Genomic DNA, 23,889 nt, shown 5'->3' on the forward strand with positions numbered 1-23,889 from the left:
CTGCCAAAATTAAATGATCCATTCCTTAACTCTTTCATTTCCCTGAAAGTGGTATGTGGTTTCTGTCACTTCTAGTTTCCTTTGTCATTGCATCCCCATTATCTGTCATGAGGTAGCTAGGGATCATTTCTGACCTAGATTAGTCTAGACTCGTCCAATGAGTCAGCAGGCTTAGTGATGGGGTTGTATGTGACAGCATGTAGTTCCCAGGTGTGGGAGCAGTTTGGAGAGGGGATCCACAGCCCCTTCAACCCCATGGAAACACCAGCTCTGTTGGGGTTTATGGGAAGTTCTGTGGCGTTTCTGTCTACAGCTGTGTACTGCATGGACATTTGCTAGACTTTGTCACTGAGAAAAGATCCGACTTTGTGAAAGGAACCTGAACATATCGGTGTTGCTCCTGCTGGAAATGACTGTTGAGTTTGTCTAGACCACATGCATCAGCAAAAGAGAGGAGTCTGGGGTGTGGTGTCTCTCTTCTCTCCCCAATTTCAAGTGCTGAACTGACTTGGATTTTCTGGACTTCAGTGTCGAAGTGTTTTAGGTTGAACTAGTGGTTCTCAGTGAAGTTACCCCGATGCTCAACTCACATTTCTTACAGAACAAGTTATGCTGCTTCAACCACTGCTTCTAGTTATCTTTCTCACTCCCTCTCATTCTTCTTCATCTGTCCCATCACTGGTTTTATGCATTTTGAAGAAATTCTGTCTTTCTTGCCCTTTCACATTGGTCCCACTGTGGCCATTGTATTGAAACCTAGTAAGTCCCTTTTGTCTCTCCACCTCTGACCTGTACACTGGTTACCTGAATCTTTCTGTTCCCGCATTAGTATTACTCTCCATTACTTATGTGGTCAAGTCTAAACTTCTGAGCCCCACACCCAAGTTGTTTCTGAAGCTTTCTCTAATCTTTTCCGAAGAAAGCCTACACAGTAGGCTCAAGGGGGGTCTACATTCCCCCAGAATGCCTTGCCTTTGTTATGTGACTGAGCTCATTTAGGACAAAGGCCTTGCTGAAGTGAACTCAAGTGACTGACTCCAACCTGCCTCAGTGAAACTTACAGTATAGCACAAGGCATGTCCATCCTTGTGTAGACTTGTTCCTATCAAGCTTTAAATGTTGAACAAATTAATATTCACAAAGTTTGCACAAATAACCCTGATGTGTCTGATTTTACAGATGATCTAATAGAAGACGTTTCCTTTGTTCTCTCCATGGAATACTCTCTGAAAGCAGTGCGGTCTCTTGCTTTGAAAACAGGAAGGTAGAGCATTCCAACAGCATCATGAGCCCTCTGTTTATATTTGTAAAACCTGTACTCTTTCCAGGCCTCTAGGCAAAAGCAAATAGAAATAATCAGAGGCATTAGAACTTGATTATGTTGAATTGGATTCTTATAACCAAGGCTTGATAGCCAAAATTAGTGGTGTGGTAGTTTATTCTGAAAGAGATGCTTGTGATATTGCAAAACCATAGACTCCAGCTTGCTAGAATCTTTGAAGACATCTGGGAGTTTGGACAAATGCAGTAATCACATGCTTTTAATTATCTCCATAATAAAAAGGGAGCTCTGTATGAAGACATGGGGTGGGGATAGGCCAGGGAGTTTGGATTTAGACTGGATTTAAATCCTGGTTCTGCCTCCAGAGCTTAGCATGACTTTAGCATGTTTCTTCACTTTTGGGTCTGCTTCCTCCATTTTTATGTAGGGAAAAATGTACAGGATGATTCTGACATGTGGGATACGTGACATCTGGCACACACCTAGAGTACTAGTATGCGTAGCTGCCTACTATAGCCTTTGTCCTCCAATTTGAAACAACCTTAGAGCTGTGTCTTGTGAAGAGCCCTTGATAATACAGTTTTGTAAGGTTGTTATCATTCCCCACAAAGGATGTGTCTCTGGGACCACAGTATATTGTGCCTAATTAATCATAACAATATTAGTTTCTGGGGCTCCAAGAAAGCAGTCACCTTGGAAACAGTCACCACTTTGTCTCACTGAAGACAATCACTGTTAAAGAACTCTTAATATCACTTCTCTTTCTGGGAAAGAGAAATCCTGTCATCAGTCTCCTCACCTCAAATTCACTGGATATCAGGGATTATTGGGAAGGAATTACCCAAAGAGCTCTTCAAACCAACTGCCTGCACAGGAAACTGGTTTCTCAACAGGAGAAAAGAGTGTTTTTCTACTAGGTTTCAGCTTGTCACTTTAAATGAGAAAATAGCAACATTCATGATATATTCTGTGGGGACGATGCTCACCAGTATTTCCACTGGGTGGAATTCTCAAGTAGGAGCTTCTAAGAATGAACATTTACTCTTAGAGAACTCTAGGGAACGTCTATTAGGAAACAGGTAGATGACAGAACGGGAGCCAGTGTAAAAATTGGAAGCAAAGAAGGCAAGCCGAGTAACTCAGTTCCCTCCAGATCCCAGTGGGGAAACGTGATGTGATGTGGGGCACATTTCACCTCATTTAGCATGAAGGATCAATGTAATTATAATCAGCTAATGAATATTTTTCCCTTTTCTGCATAATATTAATATCACTTAAAGTTATGACTGTGTTTCCATATTCAAGCTCTGCAGTCATGCAGAATTATATTTTTTTAGATTTCTTTTCTGGTGCTTGGTGTTTTTAGACTTTACCTAGATTTCAGTTTAAAGGTTTATCCATAATCTGGAAGTCTGATGTGAGAAGATAAAGAAGGATCTATAGAATACACTTTTTAAAAACCAAAACAAATGGGTACTAGAGCTAATACTTGATTGTACATATATGTGTGTGTGTGTGTGTATATATATATATATATATGTAATTTTTTTTCAATGGAAGGATTGATCTCCTGGTATGACACATTTTGGAAATCTGGAAGAGGTTTCAATGGAACATTCTAGCATTTCCTACATTACTGATCTTTAAAACGACAAGAATAATTATCCGATGGTTTAGCTTTAATTTGGTCGTCTTATGATAAGTGTGCAAAGCAGGTTGGCTGCCTCTGCCTCTCCTGTTCCCTGATTGCATAGTGCTTAATCATTAATGGGTTTTCTGTGAAAACACATAGCCAACAGATTTCTGAAAAAAATCAGAATTCAGGGAATTCTCCTTAAAGTTATTATTCTCCTTAAGATAATTCTTAAGATAATTGCAGATGATGTGATAAATTCCCAGTTTCATTTAACTGGTAGTTTGGATGGGTTTCAGATTCTACCTTTGAATCAGAACTTCTAATACGAATATGAAGAGATCTAATCTTCGTATCCTGTTTTCTTCTGTCTTTTGAAATTAGGGGAACCTCGCTGGAGGTGGAGTGGCAGTTGGTATTGGTGAAAGGTGGTAAATGGACTGCTTTGCCATAATTGAAGTAATACAGGAAAGAAGATTGTCTGAAAAGATTAAGAAACTAGGTGAGGGCCTGGAGGGGGAAACTTGGGAAAAGCCCAGGTACAGTTCTGATAAAAATAACCTTTTAACTGGGCGCAGTAACACACGCCCGCAATCCCAGCAGCATGGGAGTTAGAGGTAGAATAATTGCAAGTTCAAAGCCAGCCTCAGCAACTTAGTGAGACTCTAAGCAATTTGGAAAAACCCTGTCTCAAAATAAAAAATGAACAGGACTGGGAATGTGGACCAGTTGTTAAGCACCCCTGGGTTCAATCCGCAGTACAAATAATAATAATAATAAATAAGAAAGAAAAAAAAAAACTTTTAGCATTTTCCTTTCTGCATACTTAAGCCTATCCTTCTCCAGGGGGTGTTTATTGAGAATTCATTTTTTTAAAAAAATGCAATTTTTTTCCACATTACTCCATCATTTAACTCTTGAAAGCCCAAGTAGTAACAACAATGGCTCCAGTGTCACCTTCATCTCTCTTGTTTAATAAGGGGACAGAAGGAGTAAGACCATTGTCCCTAGGTAAATCCAAGCATGACTCTTGGTAGATGGACTCTCTAGTGCATACTGATGTTGGAATTCAGTGGACCGGATGTGAATCTCAGCTGTACTCCGACCTGCCTGAATACTTGAGCAAATTATATGTTTTATGTAAGCCTCTCCTATAAAATGAAGATTTTCATACTTTACAGAGACCCCTTAAAGGTTAAATGAAATTGCTATGCTAAGTATTCTCAACAGTAGGTTCTTTATATATTGTTGCCGGTACCATATGTATTTGGCTAATTAACACTGTATCCTAAGTTCTTCTTTTTATTTATTTATTTTTTTAATTTTTATTATTATTGTATACAAATGGGATACATGTTGTTTCTCTATTTGTACATGAAGTCAAGGCATATCATTTGTGTAATCATATGTTTACATAGGGCAATGATGTTTGATTCATTATTTTTGTTTCCCTTCCCCCCCACCCCTCCCACCCCTCCCACCCCTCTTTTTCCTCTATACAGTCCTTCTTTCCTTCGTTCTTACCACACTCCTTATCCCTAACCCTAAACCTAACCCTAAACCTAATGCTAACACCTCCCACCCCCATTATATGTCCTCATCCGCTTATCAGCGAGATCATTTGTCCTTTAGTTTTTTGAGATTGGCTTATCTTACTTAGCATGATATTCTCCAATTTCATCCATTTGCCTGCAAATGCCATAATTTTATCATTCTTTATGGCTGAGTAATATTCCATTGTATATATATACCACAGTTTCTTTATCCATTCATCAATTGAAGGGCATCTAGGTTGGTTCCACAATCTGGCTATGGTGAATTGAGCAGCAATGAACATTGATGTGGCTGTATCTCTGTAGTATGCTGATTTTAAGTCCTTTGGGTATAGGCCAAGGAGTGGGATAGCTGGGTCAAATGGTGTTTCCATTCCAAGCTTTCTGAGGAATCTCCATACTGCTTTCCAGAGTGGCTGCACTAATTTGCAACCCCACCAGCAATGTATGAGTGTTCCTTTTTCACCACATCCTCGCCAACACCTGTTGTTGCTTGTGTTCTTGATAATCGCCATTCTAATTGGGGTGAGATGAACTCTTAGGGTAGTTTTGATTTGCATTTCCCTTATTACTAGGGATGTTGAACATTTTTTCATATATCTGTTGATTGCTTGTAGATCTTCTTCTGTGAAGTGTCTGTTCATTTCCTTAGCCCATTTGTTGATTGGATTATTTGTATTCTTGGTGTAGAGTTTTTTGAATTCTTTATAGATTCTGGAAATTAGTGCTCTATCTGAAGTATGGTTGGCAAAAATATTCTCCCACTTTGTAGGCTATCTCTTCACATTGCTGATAGTTTCCTTTGCTGAGAGAAAGCTTTTTAGTTGAAGATTTGGACCTACTTTTTCTTCTATAAGATGCAGGGTCTCTGGTCTGATTCCGAGGTCCTTGATCCATTTTGAGTTGAGTTTTGTGTAGGGTGAGAGATAGGGGTTTAATTTCATTCTGTTGCATATGGTTTTCCAGTTTTCCCAGCACCATTTGTTGAAGAGGCTATCTTTTCTCCATTGCATATTGTTGGAACCTTTGTCTAGTATGAGAAAATTGTATTTATTTGGGTTTGTGTCCATGTCCTCTGTTCTGTACCATTGATCTACCTGTCTATTTTGGTACTGATACCATGCCGTTTTTGTTACTATTGCTTTGTAGTAGAGTTGAAGATCTGGTATTGCAATACCCCCTGCTTCGTTCTTGCTACTTAGGATTGCTTTAGCTATTCTAGGTTTTTTATTCTTCCAGATGAATTTCATAATTGCTTGCTCTGTTTCTGCAAGGTACATCTTTGGGATTTTAATTGGAATTGCATTGAATCTGTATAGCACTTTAGGTAGTATGGCCATTTTGACAATATTAATTCTGCCTATCCAGGAACATGGGAGATCTTTCCATCTTCTAAGGTTTTCTTGAATTTCTTTCTTTAGTGTTCTGTAGTTCTCATTGTAGAGGTCTTTCACCTCTTTTGTGAGATTGATTCCCAAGTATTTTATTTTTTCGATGCTATTGTGAATGGGGTAGTTTTCCTAATTTCTCTTTCTGAAGATTCATCACTTATGTATAAAAATGCATTGGATTTATGAGCATTGATCTTGTAACCTGCTACTTTACTGAATTCACTTATGAGTTCTAAAAGTTTTCTGGTAGAATTTCCAGGTTCCTCTAAATATATAATCATGTCGTCAGCGAACAGGGATAGTTTGAGTTCTTCTTTTCCAATTCGTATCCCTTTAATTTCTTTGGTTTGTCTAATTGCTCTGGCTAGAGTCTCAAGGAGGATGTTGAATAGAAGTGGTGAAAGAGGGCATCCCTGCCTTGTTCCAATTTTTAGGGGGAACGCTTTCAGTTTTTCACCATTTAGAATGATATTGGCCATGGGCTTAGCGTAGATGGCCTTTATAATGTTAAGGAATGTTCCCACTACCCCAATTTTTTCTAGTGTTTTGAGCATGAAGGGATGCTGTATTTTATTGAATGCTTTTCTTTTAATAAATGAATGGATGAACGAATACATGCATGGATGGATGCAGGGAATTGATCAATATGTATAGGGATTCTGCCCTGAAGTACTGTAAAAATTCACTTTATTTAAGGTTGTAATGGACCCTGATGAGATAACTGAAGGCTTGATTTAGCCATTGCCAGTAAGAAACTATATCCTTATGTTGAGAAACTTGGAGGTGGAAACTGGTTTTCATAACCCTTTCTGTTTTTATAGCTCATAATTTCATTTATTTAAATTTTCCTTTTGCTTTTGTCATTTCGCTTTCTTTTCTACTGCAGTCAGCAGGGCATGTGTCATTAACCTGTTTGCTGAAGGTCTTGTTCCTTGCTCTGTTTTGTCGCTGTGCACCAAATAGGCATCTTATCAACAGTTGTGGCTGTGAGTGGAATTGTTCAGGCAGTGTGGGATTCTGAGAAGGTCAACCGGTTGGTGGGCAGGAATGCTGAATTCTATTTTCTGTGCTTCCTCTGAAAAATCATTGACTTCTGTGAAATTGTTTAACTGTGGGTCTCAGTTTCTTCCATGTACCAAGGCCAGGCTGTTCCAGTACTTCCCTGAGTCTTAGAAGCTAGGGAGCTGGAATTAGTGTTTAAGGGTTTGGCCCTGGATTGAGTCTGCTTGGATCTGCAGCTGGTTTCACTGCTTCAGAACTGTGTGGTTTTGACAAATAAGCCATATAAGTCTCAATTTTCTCATCTGAACAGTGTGCATAGCCATGATAAACCACCTTAAAGACTTGCCCGAGAATTAATTGATGTACTCTACGAGGAACCTTAACATAGTGCTGGGGGGGGGGGGTACCGTTTACTTCTTGACAGACAGTAACAGTTTCTCCAACATGGCTTGTTCAGAAAAATGTGAGTGCGTCACTGATTTTCTCAGAAAGTTATCCACATTGACATGGTCCTATATTATTTACCCAACAGCCTAAATCATGCTCATCACAGCTCCCCAAAGGACAGGCCATGATTGCTGATCCTGGAATGTCCCAAAGGCCTTCTCAAAGACAAAAATAGTCCCTTTAGGAACTCAGCAGTTGTTGGAGGATGATAATGTCAATGATTCTGTGTAGCATGGGGTTTTCAGGTGTATCCAGATAAGATACAAGAGGGCTTTGGGTTTATGGCAGGATTTGAAAGGCTGCTTGTGGCACCTTTCATGTGAAGGAGATATTCCTGAAATCCTCCTGAGACACCTAAGCTGCTGTAACTAATGAGTCTTGTTCCTCATCTATCTGACGCTTCTGCCTCTGTATTAAAGCTCTGAAAAATTTACCAGCCTGACATCCAGTGTCAGTGTTCGAAGACTGCAGGAAGAATCATCTTGTTTCCTGTGGTGTCCAACATAGGGCTCCTACATTGAATTTTAACCGCAGGAATTATGTGAATTAAAGAGGTTCAGGCAAAACAGATACAGTGAATAAGGCCGGGAATATTGAGAGAACAGCCACCTTCCACCTGTTGGCTCTTTTCTCTTGATCAGGTAAGGTTGTCCAGGTGGTCTGTATTCATCCTGGTCACAATGTGGACCCTTCTGCATTCAGACAGAGGAAAAGGATTCAGTGCAGAGTACAGGTTTATTGGCCAGGACAAGATGGGATGATCAAATTGTAGAATAGAGGTGGGGTATTTAATAGTGGCCAACTATATGCCTGTCTTCCTGCCCCAGTTATTCACGTGCCCTCTTTTTCTCAGGGGGGGCTATACCACTGGTATCATCTACGATAATTTGTCCTTTTTGCAACCCTTGAGGATGATGGATGTCACATTCAGACTTTTATCTGCAGATCCTAGCAGCAATGGGGGCTATAGTCAGGATTCAAGAAATAGTGTGGAAAGGAGGAGTTGGGAATGGAGAAAGGGAAAAACTATTTTAGCTTACCTCCAGTGGGCAACTATATGTAGTTTGTTCTTGTTGTGGTTTTTGTTTGGCATTGTAATTTTGAAGAAGGATAGTCTGTGTATTATTGAAGGAATAGCATTAGAGTTGAGTTTCAGAGTGCATTAAAACTCAACTTGGACTATGTCCTTAGCACAGTTATCCAAACTATTATAGCAACAGAAGAGATTCTGTTTTCCTTAGCTTATGGGGTAGTGTAGATATTGTCAAATGTGATTTTGAGGGTTCGAATTGCAAATAAAATCTCATCAGAAATATAAAGCAAAGCCTCCCTTTTCATCTTCAGGGAAAAGAAAGGGGACGCATCTTATTTTGTTCTTTAAAGAGCTTAACTTAGGAAAAAGAGAGTGTTTTCAAGTACTCTGCAGGACACCATATATTTTTAAATAAAATAGGTTCATGATTGAGACAGCAATCATCAAGTATATATTGACATTCCAAATGCCAGAAAGTTCTAAGTGCTAGTTTAGTGGTCCTCCTGAGAGATCTAGCAAACTGTCACCTTGCAAAATACATGGTAGAAGACAAATATTTGTCAGTGAATTGTTCTAGACTGAAGATGTCTTTAATGCTGAATGGAAGTATGTTTCATTTTTCAACATAATAGTACACCTAAGAAATTTGGTCCAGAAGGTTTAACATTTTCTTTCCTTTTTTTTCTTGAAGTGTTTCAGTCTCCTGCTGCAGATGATTCTGGGTCCTTCCAGATCATTTCTGCATGGTTCATATACCTGGTTTGGATTCTCCTTTCCTTTCCTAAAGCAAATCCTGGTGTTTCATCTGACTGCAAATTCAATTCACTTGGAAGGGGAGGATGGCTCCTCTTCAGTTGTGTTAGTTCTGCTTGATCCATTATCTATAGTTTTAATTCATTGACCAAAACGATTAATGCAGCAAACTTGAGGTATGATTTTAATCTAATCAAAACAGTGGCTACCTCTCTTTGGTTATTCCTTTATGAATATGAAAACAGAGTTGCTACTTTGAATTTCAATAAACTTGACCTTGTTAAGAGAGCAGTTCTATATCGCTACCAGATGTCCAATTACAGCCTGACCCTAATGTCCCTTTTTCCTGTGGCTAAAGGTGGTGGTTCATTGTTCTGCCTGGCCAGGGGTGACATTTGTCACATGCCAAAGTCACCTACTCTCACCCCTTGGGTATGTATCACACCTGCAGAATATACTTATGAATTAAAGACCTGTAACATCATCCAGTAATGCCTCTCTAAAGGAAGTAAGCACCATTCTGTTAATATTGTTTTGGTCCTTAAGGACTTGGTATGCAGGTTAGAAATTTGATTTTACTTTTGTATGAAAGTCATCTTTATTGGGAGGTAGAGAGGGAATATTTAAGGCGGTAACTTAGTGAAGGTTAGTTTTTCACCTGAGATCCAGATCATGGATGAAGTGGCCACAGGAAGTTACCAAGCCTAATAATCTTGTGGTACATTCAGAAATGAAGTAGTCAGTGTGTCAGAATATACCTAGAGTCCTAGAAGATGTTACAGATCAGCAATAAATTTTTTTCTCCACGTCAGAAATCTTAAAATGAATCTAGTTAAGGAGAGAAGAAAGCTGAAAGAAAGCCAACTCAAAAATACTTCTAAGAATGAGAGGAAGAAATAAGATTAAGAGGCATACACGTTTCTATTTTCTAGCAATGTGATGTCAGTACGATATAGGTAGAAATAAGAAATTTGCTATTTATTTAGTAAATCCTATCTTGTGAATATAGATTTTTGTACTTACATAAAACTGTAGAATATACAGATGATTCTATTAAAATAATACCAAAGCCATGATAATAAGCCATGCTGTCTAGACATTAAAAAAGTTTTTCCTGGAGACAACTGTATAGATTTCATCTGCAGTGTTCACCTACTGGGTGGTTGGGAAATGAGCTTAGAAGAGTGTGCCTTTGCCACAGCCATTTGCCTGAAAGGAGCTTTCCCTTAGATGTTTGGCTTTCCTTTTGACAGACTCTAGCCTACATCCTGAATGCCCTCTTTTCTTTCCCTGAACTTCATATACAAGCAGGGCTCTGTTAATTTCAAAAAGTTAGTGTAAAATTCTTTTGCTAAAAATGTTTCAGCTTTAAAAATAGAATCATATCCTGAGCGTGGTCTGGTGATGACGTGTGTCCCTGGAGGAGAAGCTCCTTCCAAGCCATACTGCAATGTGTGCTGTGCTCTGCCTGCTTGCACCCCTGCCTGGCGGTAGTTGTAGAAAATAACTACAGTGATCCTGGAACCAGACTCCCTGGGTTCAAATCCCATCTCTTGCACGTCCTGGATTACAATGGACAAGTTTTCTCATTTAGAGCATGGAGATGGTCATAATGCCTAAATTATAAAGCTGTCGATGGCATTAAATGAGGTAGCACCTGAGTTAGCCTGGCACATGGTATGTGCACAATTAGTAAGAGTTATTATAGTTAGGTGTAAACACTGCTTTCCTAGCAGGATTTCTGTGCCATTTGTGATTGATCTGGTAAAGGAAGTTGGGAATAAAACAAAAAACACAGACTCTCCTCTGAAGTGGAAGATTAAAACCTTGACTAATTTTCAGTGTTCTTTCTTAAAGCATTTTTTAATGAGGTACCTGTGTTACTAGTTTGCAAATGCCTTGAGAGCAAGGTTCATATCATATTCATCTTGTAGTACCTCTGCAGCACCTAACCAGGTATTGAAGTGATGCATAAATCTTCTTGAATTATTCCTTCCCTAAGTTTACATTATGAATGTGAGATATTATGTGCAGGGCACCTAGATTTCCAGAAGAGGATAGATAGACTGGGTGATGGGAACATGGACCAGTATAAAGTATGTAAACAAAAACAAAACACAGACATACTTCTCACAACCACTTTGTTTATACCACTTGTTTGTATTAGAAGGAAAACTGATTGTAGAAATAATCAGCCTGCACCCTTACCAGGAAATGAAGCGTGTAATGGACTTCCATAGAAAGCATCTTTGAGTATGCCCTAGGAATAGACTGTGGGCTCATGAAGCCTCCATGTGTTCTGTATTGCTCTTGGAAGAGTTGTGCCTCTGTGTGTATCTACGCATAGGTGTGTTGTGTGTGCTTCTGTCAAGTTTTGTTGACATTTTTATTTTGTGAGCAGAACAAGAGGCAAAGAGGGTTCTCATTTGACCCCAGAGTTATATTCAAGTATTTCAGGGAATTCATGTTTTCACCCTGCAAGTTTTATCTGTTCTTCAAAAGTAAATTTCAAAATAAGTAAATAAGAATACATAGAGAAAACAACTGGGTGGGTGGGGGGAGGGAAGACTCAATCATGGGAATGAGCAGGTGCTTAGCTGATTTAGAATGAGAAGTAAAAGCAAGGGCTGATGTTCCTGGATAAATGTCGATATGCATTATTAAATGAAACAGCAGTAAAATATAGACTGTCAGAAGCATTTTTCTTCTGGAGACATGGGGAGAATTGAAATGCAGTTTCAAAGGAGAAGCCTCTTTCAGGCTTTCTTCAATCATTTTCTGTTTGAAGCTTTAATTACAGTACTCCTTGCTACCTAATGCTTTCAGTTTAAAATCACATCACAAAAGAGAAGGGAAGATGCAATTGCTCGGATGAAGAACAGCCATCCCAGCGGCTCGAGGTGTTTATTCACCTGGGAGTTCCTGCTACATGATTCCTTTCTAGATCAACATTTTGTTTTTGGAATGTTTTTGTATCATGCATATCTGACACAGTGTTTCTTTAGAGCGATTGTTGCGATACTGCTATTGCCAGAGCAGATAATAACCTTTGGGAAATAATGTATTCTAAAATAAAGGAACTCTGTTATTTGCATAGCTTTCCCTGAATCGGATAACACATACAAGGTGTCTAGTGACTTGCTAGGGATTTAGCATCCTAATCATAAAAACATGTATTTAAAATAAATTTGCACAGGCAAATACACATAGAGGCACATGTGTACACATGGATGTGTGCACACACATATAAAAACAGACATACACACCTACATAACTGTCAACAGTTTCTCATGCAGAATAATTTGTTACTTGGTCCTGTTCACACATGTTCACTGAACACACATAGGTGCTCTTTGTAGGGATACAGTGGTGCAGGCAATTAGCCCCTGTTCTTAGGTTGGTCTTTGTGTTGGTCCCAGATGGGAGCAGAGATCACAAGCTGTGATGGTGGACATGTGCTCACAGTCACATAGGAGCAGAGCAGAAAGGGGGCTCTTGCTCCTTGGGAACCTGGACAGGTTCTGGGAGGTGGCAGCCTTTGAGTTGATCCTTCCTTGCTGCAGGAACAGGGATGAGCAAAACAGATGAGCAATAGAGAGGTACATCAGGTGAGCTAAGTAATCACTTTGGGGTTAAATTTACACTAAAACGAATGGTAATTCTTCTTGTTTCCAGGGAGTTCAGCTGTTCTTTAAATACAGTACTCTGGTGCCCAGAGTAAATGGAGTCAGGGACTTTGTAGTGGCTTGTAGTCAAGATTATATTTAGCAAGTTGTATGTAATACATTTGTGCATGTTTATGTGCACATATGAATGTGTTATATGGGTGTTGTTGTTTATAGGGCCCTTTCATCCCTTTTCCCCATTTAACCTCAGTTCAGCCATCATTATAACCATTATCTTTCAGGAAAGGACAGGGAGTCTCATGGAGTTAGTGTCACTTTCACAGGGCATGTGGCTCATTTTCCCTGTCACCTGTGGTTAGACTTGGGTTGCAGGTGGGATCTCAGACTCCAGGACCCCTGGTGGCAGTAGCAGCATCTGTCAGTGACTTTCCTGGGCCTGCCTGGATCACCGACACTTCTGACGATCTGTCTCAGGAAGCCCATAGACTTTCACCAAAACGTTGACTTTCTCTCATCCTGGCCAGGACCCCCTCCCACCCTTAGGAATTTCAGCAAATCTCTTAATGCTGTTTCCTCATTTCCATTCTTCAGAGTGTTTCTGCTGGATGTACCTTGACTGTCCGCCTCTGACACTCCAGGGATAGTGACAGGTTTTTTAAAATTATTTTTAAATTATTATTTGCTCCTACAAACCAAGTGTTTAACCCTCATTTCTGTAGGTGAGAAGGGGTGAGCTTGCAATTAATTGAAACTAAGTCCAGAAGAGGAAGAAGAAATACATCTTAAGGTACCAGGATTAGAAGTGGTACCACTCCAAGGACAGACTCCTCACACAGTCACATGTAGAACTTATAGGTGCAGGGATTGGTAGCTGCTAAAAAAAGAAGCAGTTGTTTGTAAGGAAAATAAACAAATAAGGAGCGATGTGCCAATGCGGCTGGTCTTCCTTCTTTTGGGTTCTGTGATGCTTGGGAGAAATTTCAGATTTATATATGAAGCTTGTTCCTGTCTTTTTTTTTTTTTTTTTTTTTCTCCACAATTAGTTCTTCTGAACTAAGAAAAAGATGCAGAAGAGCAATTACTCTGTTACTTTACTGTCCTAATTATAACACTAACCTTGTCATATTATCATAATTCCCCAAACACAAAAGCAAGCTTCAGATTGCACCATTATTTGGTAATTTCGCCTTGTTAATGGCTGGCTCACTGTCAGTACACAGGACACTTAAGTTTTTTTTTTTCCCCCATTACCTTTCTGTTGCACCATGTACATTTCTTTGCCTCCAAATGGTAATTAGAACCTGTTTGTGTCCTACCACCTCAGGATTTGAATACAACTTTTTAACATCCTAACGTCTCCCCAGCTTCAGAAGCTGTCCTGAGCAGGTTGTGACTCTCCTTGGCTGTTTCATGGTAAAAGGAGCTGTACATGTAACTGGAGGGAGGAGACACAGTCGGGGTGGGAAAGGAGCCATTTATCAAGGTATCTTACAATCTTGGTTTATGCTGCGGTAAAACATTACTGTGCATGTTCTCTGAGATTATATCCACTAGAAATTTGTCAGCCATTGTCAACATACTGTAGGGAATAAGGATGTGTATTATTCTAGTCAGCTTAATTTCGTTCTGCATTTCTTTGCCTTCATTTTCAAAGAGACGATCAGGGACAGTTGTTTAATGGTGCCATCGGTTAGAGTATGAAATACACTTCCAGAACAAGTGGAGGAAACCCACTAGAACATTCCCAGAACTCTGGAAAGTCGGAGACTCCTGCCTGCTTGGAAGTTCTCTCTTCATTATCACCGTAGATGATGCTGTCGAGAACCAGAAGAGTTGCAGAATGGCTATTGGTGATTCACTGTCAAAGTAGGAATGAGATAAAATAGAATCATACCAGAAGCTACTCTAAATACAATGTTAGATTGCTCTTATTTTAAGATGTATAATAATGGAGTTTGAAAATGATCTTGACGGCCCCAGCCTTTGGTAAAGTTGTATTTTTTTTTCCTGTTATAATTGTCTTTGTATTTTATTATTGTTGATGTTTGACTTTAGTACCTTAAAATTCAAGTGTCCCCATTTTAACCTGTGGGACACTTTGGTCACATTGTTCTTTTCCAAAAGTCTTTAAGCTTTCTTAACAATGAAGCTGGTTTTCGTAAGTTTGAGGCTCATTCTCACTATTGTGAATATGACTATCTCCAATGCCAAATGTTTTCTGAAAGAATTTGTGAGTAATACCTTGGACTAAATGCAGGTATCTACTGAAACAGAATGTTGGGCAGCCACTGAAGAACTCAGAATAAGATCATATAACAGCTACTGAAAAAAAAATTGTTTACTTATTTGTGGTGCTGGGGATTGAACGCAGGTCCTTATGAACACCAGGAAGAGTAGGAATGTTCATGGGAGGAAAGGTGTCACTTGTCTCTGGAAGATGCATGTGACACACCTGATCATCTTCTTGAGTTCATGCAACTCAGTTTTCCAAAAGGACATTTCATTTTCAGACGGAAATATATATTGCAGAAATGTAAATCTAAAGTAATTGAAATGTTATGTAAAACATTTAAATTTCTTTGGTTTTCAATACGTGGCCGTTCACATTGACTAGAATTTGAATTCAGTCTCTACCACTTGTGGACTGTGAAGACCTAATACAGCTTAATGTTACCAACTCAGGAACTTATTTCAAGGACCAGATGAGATTCTGTTAATATCACAGGGAGTGGAGGGATAGATAATGTCAGCCACTTGGAGCTAGTACCAAATCTCCCCTTATCCCACCTGAATTTTCTTTTGGAATCCAGACTTGAGTTATGTTATTTATTTTCTAATTGCCTTAAAGACTATGAAGCTCATGAACATCAATTATTTTCCTGTACTTTAGGACATTATTCAGGCCACAACGGTTCAATAACAGGAAAGAATACCATCACCTGATTGCATCATGTTCTTCAAAATGAAATCTATTGATGGCTCAGCAGCATAAACAACAAAGAACATAATTGGTCACAGTGACCCAAGGGAAATAGCCAATGAAATTAAGCAAAGGAAATTTTATCCTGTGTGTAAGAAATCAATGGACCGTAACAGAACCCTACAAGAAGACACAAAGCTCTTGAGTCCCAGAGAACCAGAGGTGATTACAAAGCAATGTGGACCAGGTACTAGGTTTTCTGTTCCCCTTTTCCAAGGCTGTTTTCACAGTGTTAAATGTGAAAATGCATACTAAACAAATACGTTTTAAAGTAGTCATATTCTTACATAATTATAGGCATTAGAAGGTTCTGTGGGACATCTGCCACTTAAAAGGAACACTTTATTTTTGAGAATTAGAATTTTTCCTAAATATTGTCATCTTATTCAATTTAATCATTACAGAAGCCTAATGAATACAGTAGTGCCTAGGTAACATCACAGAAGTTACACAGTTAGCAGGGACACATAATCAAGAAACAGGGAGATTGGAATGGAACAAGATGCACCTGACTCCATGGTTTCTGCTGTGTAATACACGCCAATTACATTGAATGTTTCTACTCCTAGTGAAGATACTGGAGTGAAAAGGGAGATGATGTTGACCCATGGAAAACTGTAGCATGAAAAGACTCTTTAAAAAAGTAAGTCCTGCTTGGTGCCGTGGCGCTCCCCTGTATTCCCAGAGGTTTGGGAGACTGAGACAGGAGGGTCATGTGTTCAAAGCCAGCCTCCACAAACTTAGCAATGAAGTAAGCAACTTGGTGAGACCCTGTCTCTTAAAAAAATACAAAATAGTATTGGAGATATGACTTAGTGGTTAAGTATGCCTGAGTTCAATCCCCCATACCCCCCAAAAAAATTTAAGTCCTACATTTGGCTCTTTAACGGACAGTCACGGCATTAGCATTCTTCCTATATAAAGTAACTTTAGCAAGGGACAGATAAGGTAGACAAGTAGTTTCCTTGTTTAGTTTCTTTAGTGACTCTACTTGGAGTGTTTGTAAGGCAGAAACCAAAGTGGCACTTGGCTACCTGTTCTCAGTCTGCATCTGGCGAGTATTGCAGCCAAATGGCATTTTCCTCATATTTCATTAATTGATTTGGTTAATGCCTGTGTGTAACTTGACTGTATATTGCATGGACTACGTTGCCTTGGCTATCAGTTTAGAAACCCTAGCAATCTTTAACCCATATATCAAGTAGCAATTCGAGATTGTTAAAAGGACCACTGGTTTTCCTCATTTTGGTACAAATGGATTGTCTGAGAGAAACAGAAGGAAAAAAAAATCAATCACAAGCAATGAGTTATAAGTATATTTAAGTAATTAAAAGCTGAAGTTATGACATCTCTACTGAACCAATCAAAACCAGGCCAAATATACTGGAAGGATCTCTGAAAAGCATTCTGATGTTAGCAAAAGGGATTTTCTGATATGTATCAGACTCTCAAATAATATTAATAGAAATAATTTGAAAGTAGTATTCTGTTCTACATGCCATTTTCTGTCTTTTTTCTATATCTTGGTAACATTATAGAAAAATGCTACTATACCTATTATGATTAAAACAAATGATGTATAATTTAATGCAGTAGTTCTTAAACCTTGTAGCTATGCAGCCTCTCGAATCAGCAGTTTTATCTGTGAGGATTCTAATGGCATTGATCTCAAAGGCTTTTTGTAGTGAGACGATATCTAAAAAGGATTTGCAAGTTAAAAAGTCCTATTCACATGTGAGTCCTGGTAGTGATAATTATTCTGATTCTTTGGGGCAGTTCATATATTCAGCCATGTTTCTTGTGGTTTCTTGCTTTATCTTAAATTTACATAGTATTTTGCAATTTCTTTATTTTCCTTTGTTTCACTAAACTATTTTTTGATATTTCCAGAATAGCCATGAATTAGTTCTCAAGTGCAATCCTGGCCTTAGCAAAAAGCAAATAATTTAATTTTATGACTCAGTCAAGTCTTTGGGATTTTTAAATATTGCTTCTTCAGCCTTAAAGAGGATCCCAGCTCATGAATTGATAAGTTGCACCTCATCTTTGTGATATTAAAAGGGAAACTATCAAATGCATGATATTCATTTCATAGCAAGAGGGAGGTAAGGTATTTATCATGCAGTCACTGGTTTTATCCTGGCTCTTGTTACCATTCCTGTGACAGCGAGGACATGGAGGAGTTCCAGCCTCTACTGATCTTATAAGATGGCACATAAAATAATCAAAATACGATACGAGGCCCTCGGAATCCTAAATTCTTATTTTAACTTAGATTTCCATTTTTGTCACTACCGATCCTTTCAGGGATCTTAGGAAAGAGAGTGAAATACCTCACTTTAAAATTAGTTATGGTTTGGTGTTTGTTCTTCTGAATGAGGATAATGAAATTCTGCCAAACTCAAATGATGTGTGGCCTGGAGTGCCACCTGTTGTTTCAAATTCATAGAGTGTCGTCAGTCATCTCAGTATGCTGGAGTCATACAGATAGCTTATGTCATAGCATTGATGGTGTGCTACTACTTTTCTCATAAGAAGTCTGTCATGCTCCTTTTTTAAGTTAAAATGTGGATATGAGGCGAGTGGATCCTGCAGTTGTTTTAATGGACTGGGTGCAGAAATAATGACCTTGATGTAGCTATTCAGAGACATTCTATCCTTTCTGGAATCCCATTTCCTTAATGCAGAGTAGTACTATTACATGCTCTATTACATGCAAGGTCAGTGACCAGAATTATTTATTTAATTGTCAAATTTCCTACTGATTTCAGGAACCAAAAGACAGGGCAACATACTAAGATCTATAAGCTTGAGAGTCTTTACAATCTAGTTATTTGTTTTAAAGTAAAGATGGTTAAATTTTAAAATAAAAGTTGCTGTTTCTCATTGTTGTGACTTGGAAGCAGCATAAAAAGCCTCTGTATTGAAAGAGTAGTTGCCAGCCGTGAGGGAAAATGTGCTTGATGTGACACTGATATGTTCACACTGATTGAATCCACAGGACCTTGGAACCTGGAATGAAATTTATTAGAAAATACGTACTATCAGATCTTATCTTAAGGGAAAAAAGGCTAGACACAAAATTCACTGCTCAAGTAATGATTTGAATAGAGAATGAATATGCACAATGCATCTAATTTTGTAAGATTCCCTGTCAATTAGTAGAATAAGAAAGATGTCCTCTGCCAGATCTATACCATGCTAACAGATAAATTGGTACAGGAAAAGGACAAATGAAGGGGTATGTGAAAATACCTCTGTGCCAGCTGTATACATCAAAGATTGGAGAACAAAGTAGCTTACAACTGGACAGAGATTCACATTCGTAATGGTACTTGGCCCAGTTCATGCCGTTGGAGAACCTCAAGAAGCCAATGAACCATAGTGTCTAGATGTGTTAGGAGGGAAAAGCCAAAGTGTCGTGACCTGGAGTACCCCAGTGAGCCACATGTGTGGTCAGGGAAGACTATTTCATGGATGACTCTTTAGTCTGTAGAGATGTACAAGGGAAGGTTTCATTGAGAAAAATGGAAATGCAAGAGATGATTATTCCATTTAAAACAAATCAGGGGCTGATCTCTGGGAATAAAAAGTTGTCAGTGGAATAGAAAAAAATCCTTCTTCTGATTTTTCCGTCCATAAGATAACACTGGACTAATTCTCAAGTCCTGCCCTAAAGGGACAGTCTTTATCTTTGGTGTGAGTGTGGGGGGAGGGAGGCGGGTGGCAGGGAGATATACAAAGTACATTCCTGGCCTTCTTGCAAGGAAAGAAAATGTTACCCAGTGGCTGAAGAAGAGTCTCACTGTTGGGTACTATCAAGATCTTTGGCCTGAAAAAGGGAACATACACCCTTGTATGGGTCAGCTCCCTAGGAGTGAAGCAAGCATAGATGTTTTTCCGTTTAGTCATTTGTGAATTAGTCATGATGATATAGCAGCTCACTTTGGCCAGAGGAGGGGAATACAGTGCAGTGCCTTCAAACAGTGTTGATATTTGGATAATGACTAAAGGCAATGAAAATAGTTTCCACAGGTCATACAATGTTTCTCGTGATTCAGATAGTGTCACTGAAAGCTGAGGAAGGATGTGTCTGTTAGCACCTGTTTAAATGAAGAATGTGTTGATGTTTGTACTCAGTGGCAATGTGTTCAAAGGGACTGGCGTTGGAGAAGGGACATATAAACACGTGCCTAAATCAAGAGCAGGATAGTAGATTTGGGCTTTACAGAGGTGATCGAAGCCATCCCAGTTTAGCTGTCACACTAGACATGATCCCTCAGCACTCTGTGGACACCTGTGCAGAGCCTGGACAGTGGTACCCCAGCCTCGGGTAGTACCTGCACGTCACAGAAGCTCCAAGGGTACTTGGAACCTCTAGGCTTATTTTATTCCTTTTGTGTTTCATTGCTGGACCAAGATGGAGCTTTCTAGGAAACCGTACACCTTGTGTGTGTGTGTGTGTGTGTGTGTGTGTACACAACATGTGTGCTTGCCCTGTTGCTGTATTGTCGGTTAAGGGCATGGATTATGGAGTCATATCTGAGCTCTGCTACTTAACTCTTTAGAAGTTTGGCCAAGTTTCTTTGGCTCTCTGCCTCTGTAAATGGCTTAGAACAGGACAGGGTCTAGCACAGTGCCTTTAAAGGGATTTGTACCCCATGGAGAACAGAGACATATGTACCTCGATTAGCTCTTCCTATGAACCATGTGACCCTCCCTCCTCTTGGAAGGCATGTTTTCGTACTGCTAGCAAGGAGCCTGATTTGGAAATTAGCAATTCTGTTCTTTTGTGGTGAGTTCCTTAAGACTATGCCCCTTCCCCTGTTTCAAAAGGGGACAAATAAAAATGAGGTATTGAAAGAGTGGTGGGTTCTGCCTTCTGTTTACACACCTTACTGATTGTAGGAGGGAGGCTGCTGGTGCACCTCTGAGGCTCAGCACGTAGTTTTGATGTGATTCTGCTCTAGGTACGTCACAGTTTCTCACTGAAGGGACAGAACGTCTCTTCCCTGCTTGCCCAGCTAAAGGGCTTATTGTTAGGAGAATGAACGCTGAAATCACAAAATAACTGACAGCCTAAGAACCTTGTGTGAGGCATAATACCAATACAACAGTCAGAGCCAGACAATCTCTTCATTGAATCTGAGTGAATTTAATTTTCGTTTTGTTATATAATGTAGATGGGGATTATAATTAAAAATGGGTTCTCTTTCCAGAAGTCCAGAACAGCTCTGGGTCAAATTGCACAAGAAATGGTGTTGAATTTCACATCCATTTCCCCTGCTCTCCCTTACCCAGTCCCTGGCTTTCTGTCTCCTTTTGTTTCCATGGACTTTCTTAGGGACTGATGTTCCCGTCCTGCACTTTCCTCACCCCAGTTAATGAGGACACCTCGGTGTGGACCCCACTTGTTTTGTCTCTCCTCCTATCCTTGGTATCTGTGCCTTTGTCCTCTGAGTTCCTTGTCTTTTTGGAACCCAGTTTCACAGTTTGTAAAGTGGAGAAGTCACTACCAACCTCAGATGTCAGTGAAATGGATATGGTCCATCCTCCATGTCCATGGCCTCTGGGTCTATGGATTCAACCAAATTGTGAACCAAAAATAATGGAAAAATTATGTCTGTATTGAACATATGTAGATTTTTTCTTGTAATTATCCCTTAATAAATATAGTATAACAACTATTTATGTAGCATTTACATTATTTTTAGTATTATAAGTCATCTAGAGATGATCTGAAAGATGTGCTGGAGTTACATGCAGATTGAACACCACTTTATAGAGAGGCTGAGCATTCTTCAGTGTTGGTATTGGATTTTTCTGGAACCAACTCCCCACAGATACTGAGGGACAATTGTAAAGTGTCTAGCACAGTGCCCAGCATATATTAGTCACCTCTCTCTACAGCTCATTTGTTCCATCCCCCATTTACCCTAGTATCCTATTGACACTATAGATCTGTAGTTCAATCTATTTATTCTAGAAATCCTAGCTATTATACTAATTGATTTTTAAATCCTTTTATGATAGATAGTAACATTTAACAGCAATTTCCCAGCAATTGCAAGCCTTGGCTGAAACACAGGACAACATTGTGGTGGACTTGTTAAGCACTGTGACAAACTAGTGAGGGCTCTGTGGGGGACGGAGGGCTCTGCACCTGCTGTAGGTGATTACTGTTTTGCCTTTGAGCACTATTCTTGGATTTCTCCTAGAAAAGGAGGAAGCGTGCCTTCCCAAAGCAGCTCTGTCACTACCCCACATCCTTGGCAACTGAACAGCCATTGTCAAGGCTACTGCTGTAAATGCTGGCTTTCTTTTTCCTGCCTGACCTGGAATGAAGGGGAAATTTAAGCTCTACTGGTTCCCTTGGCTGACCAGGACGTGGTGGCACTAGGAGCAGCACGGAGGGCACAGTAGGAGTGACGTCCTCTGTCCTGGGGCTGTAGGACCAAGGCAGGGCAAGAAGAGCCCAGATGAGAGGTGATATTTTGCAGGCGTCACCACCACACCAGATAGCTTCACCTAGGCTCTCAGAGATAAAAGTTAGTGACAAGGAGTCTTTAGAACCAGGACACTGTGAGTGTGCTTTAGAGTTCAGAGAAAGATCTGCAGCTAGTCACAGGGAGGAGTGTGTTTTAAAAATTTCAAGTGAGGTTTATTTTGTCTTCAGTCTTGTTGGTAACCTCAGGGACTGTTTCGGTTTTATCAGAACTACTAAAAGACACATTTTTATCTTGATGAGACCATGGCAGAATACCAATCCTGAAATAGTGTTATTATGGCATTTTTTTTTTCTCTGCTTTTGGAGGAATTTTGCATTAGCAGTCAATAGGATCACTGGAATTGTCATGACCAGGCTGTTTTCTTTTAAGTGTTTTGGCCGGATTGAATTTTAGGATCATGTTAATTAAAAGTGACAGTGAGTCTTCGTGGTATTTATAAGAAATTGCTATGCCCACTTTGTCTACTCCAGGACTCTTTAAACAGTCTTTTCTCTAAATGGGCATATCATCTTTCAACCTTAGAGAAAATCAGGAACTGAAAGTGACAAGCTTTCATGCCAGATAAGACTGCGTATTTCTGCCATCCTTCCTCTCCAGCTTCCGGTATTGACAGCTGTCACCCAGGAGGGTAGAGTTGTCATTTTGACACATAAATTATACCTTGGCTCCTTCAAAGATGTTCTCTTGTTCTTTCTCCGAGTTTACACTGCGTATAAAGGTGGAAGACCTTGGTTTGTATAGGTTTCAGATTCCTACTCCAGATTAGAATCTGTGTGAAGACACTGTAAATAATTCAGGAAATACATATGAAAATTGCACTTGTAAGAATTCAACTTCTTTTTCACTTTAGGCATTAGAATTCCTAGTTGTGGTTTCTAACCTCAATTTGAACACACTATTATTTCAAGCAGCTAAATGACTTCACATTTAGAGATCAATTATTGCTGAAAAAATTGCACCGGGTGCTGCGATTTGTACAGATACTGAAGGAACCGAGTGAAGTGCATGGTTTTAATGAATTCTTTATGTTTGTGTTTGCCCTTAAATTCTGTTTATTTCTAGTAGCTTAATATAACATTCCACTAAACTTTTCTTTCCTTTTTTGTTTCCCTTCTTTTTTGCAGTCTATACTAAGGAGTTTAGACTTCTAGTGTCTGTCAGAACTCTCTTAAGAACAGGTCTGTTTGTGGTTCTCCAGTATTGTGCTTGGGTGATGTCAAGTGATAACAGGGGATTTGGGGCCATGGAGACATCATAAGGATTTGAACACAGACTTTTCTTCATCTTTTTTGCTCAAGGATAAAATGGTGTAAAAAGGATATTCTTTACTTCAGCACAGAAGGCTGTCTGCTACCGTGTTTCTGTAGAAGAGAAGGCCACCTTAAGGGCATCATGGTATTAACCTGGGGTCTGCTATATTTATATTTTAGAACTTCTTTCAAAATGGAAAGTATTGCCTTTTTACATATCGCTCTCAGAAACCAGCATACTTCAGCATGAGAAGGCTGTGGAGTGGGAGGAATTAGGTGGTTAAATAGTGCTTATTATGACATCTCACTTCTCTGTACATAGTGGACAATACGGGGTGATCGATACAGGCATGAGAAAGAAGAAATTGACTGGTCTCTGGCCTCTTTTCTTCCATGGGTATGCCCAAAGTCTATATCGATGATCGAATCC

The 23,889-nt window shown here is 39.4% G+C and overlaps 1 protein-coding gene across 6 annotated transcripts in view; it reads left to right on the plus strand.

The window, feature by feature from the left end:
• Window positions 1-23,889, plus strand: part of Flrt2 (fibronectin leucine rich transmembrane protein 2) — an 85,930-nt gene that overhangs the window by 16,367 nt on the left and 45,674 nt on the right. The window contains exon 1 of one of the 6 annotated variants that reach the window (XM_047539854.1): window positions 3,394-3,417. The exons of the other annotated variants lie outside the window; for them this stretch is intronic. The gene's annotated coding sequence lies outside the window, so the exon portion shown is untranslated. Of the gene's footprint in view, window positions 1-3,393; window positions 3,418-23,889 lie in introns of those variants that run through there. 6 annotated transcript variants of the gene reach the window in all.

This window comes from Sciurus carolinensis, chromosome 2 (genome assembly GCF_902686445.1).
Source record: "Sciurus carolinensis chromosome 2, mSciCar1.2, whole genome shotgun sequence".
Classification (NCBI taxonomy): domain Eukaryota; kingdom Metazoa; phylum Chordata; class Mammalia; order Rodentia; family Sciuridae; genus Sciurus; species Sciurus carolinensis.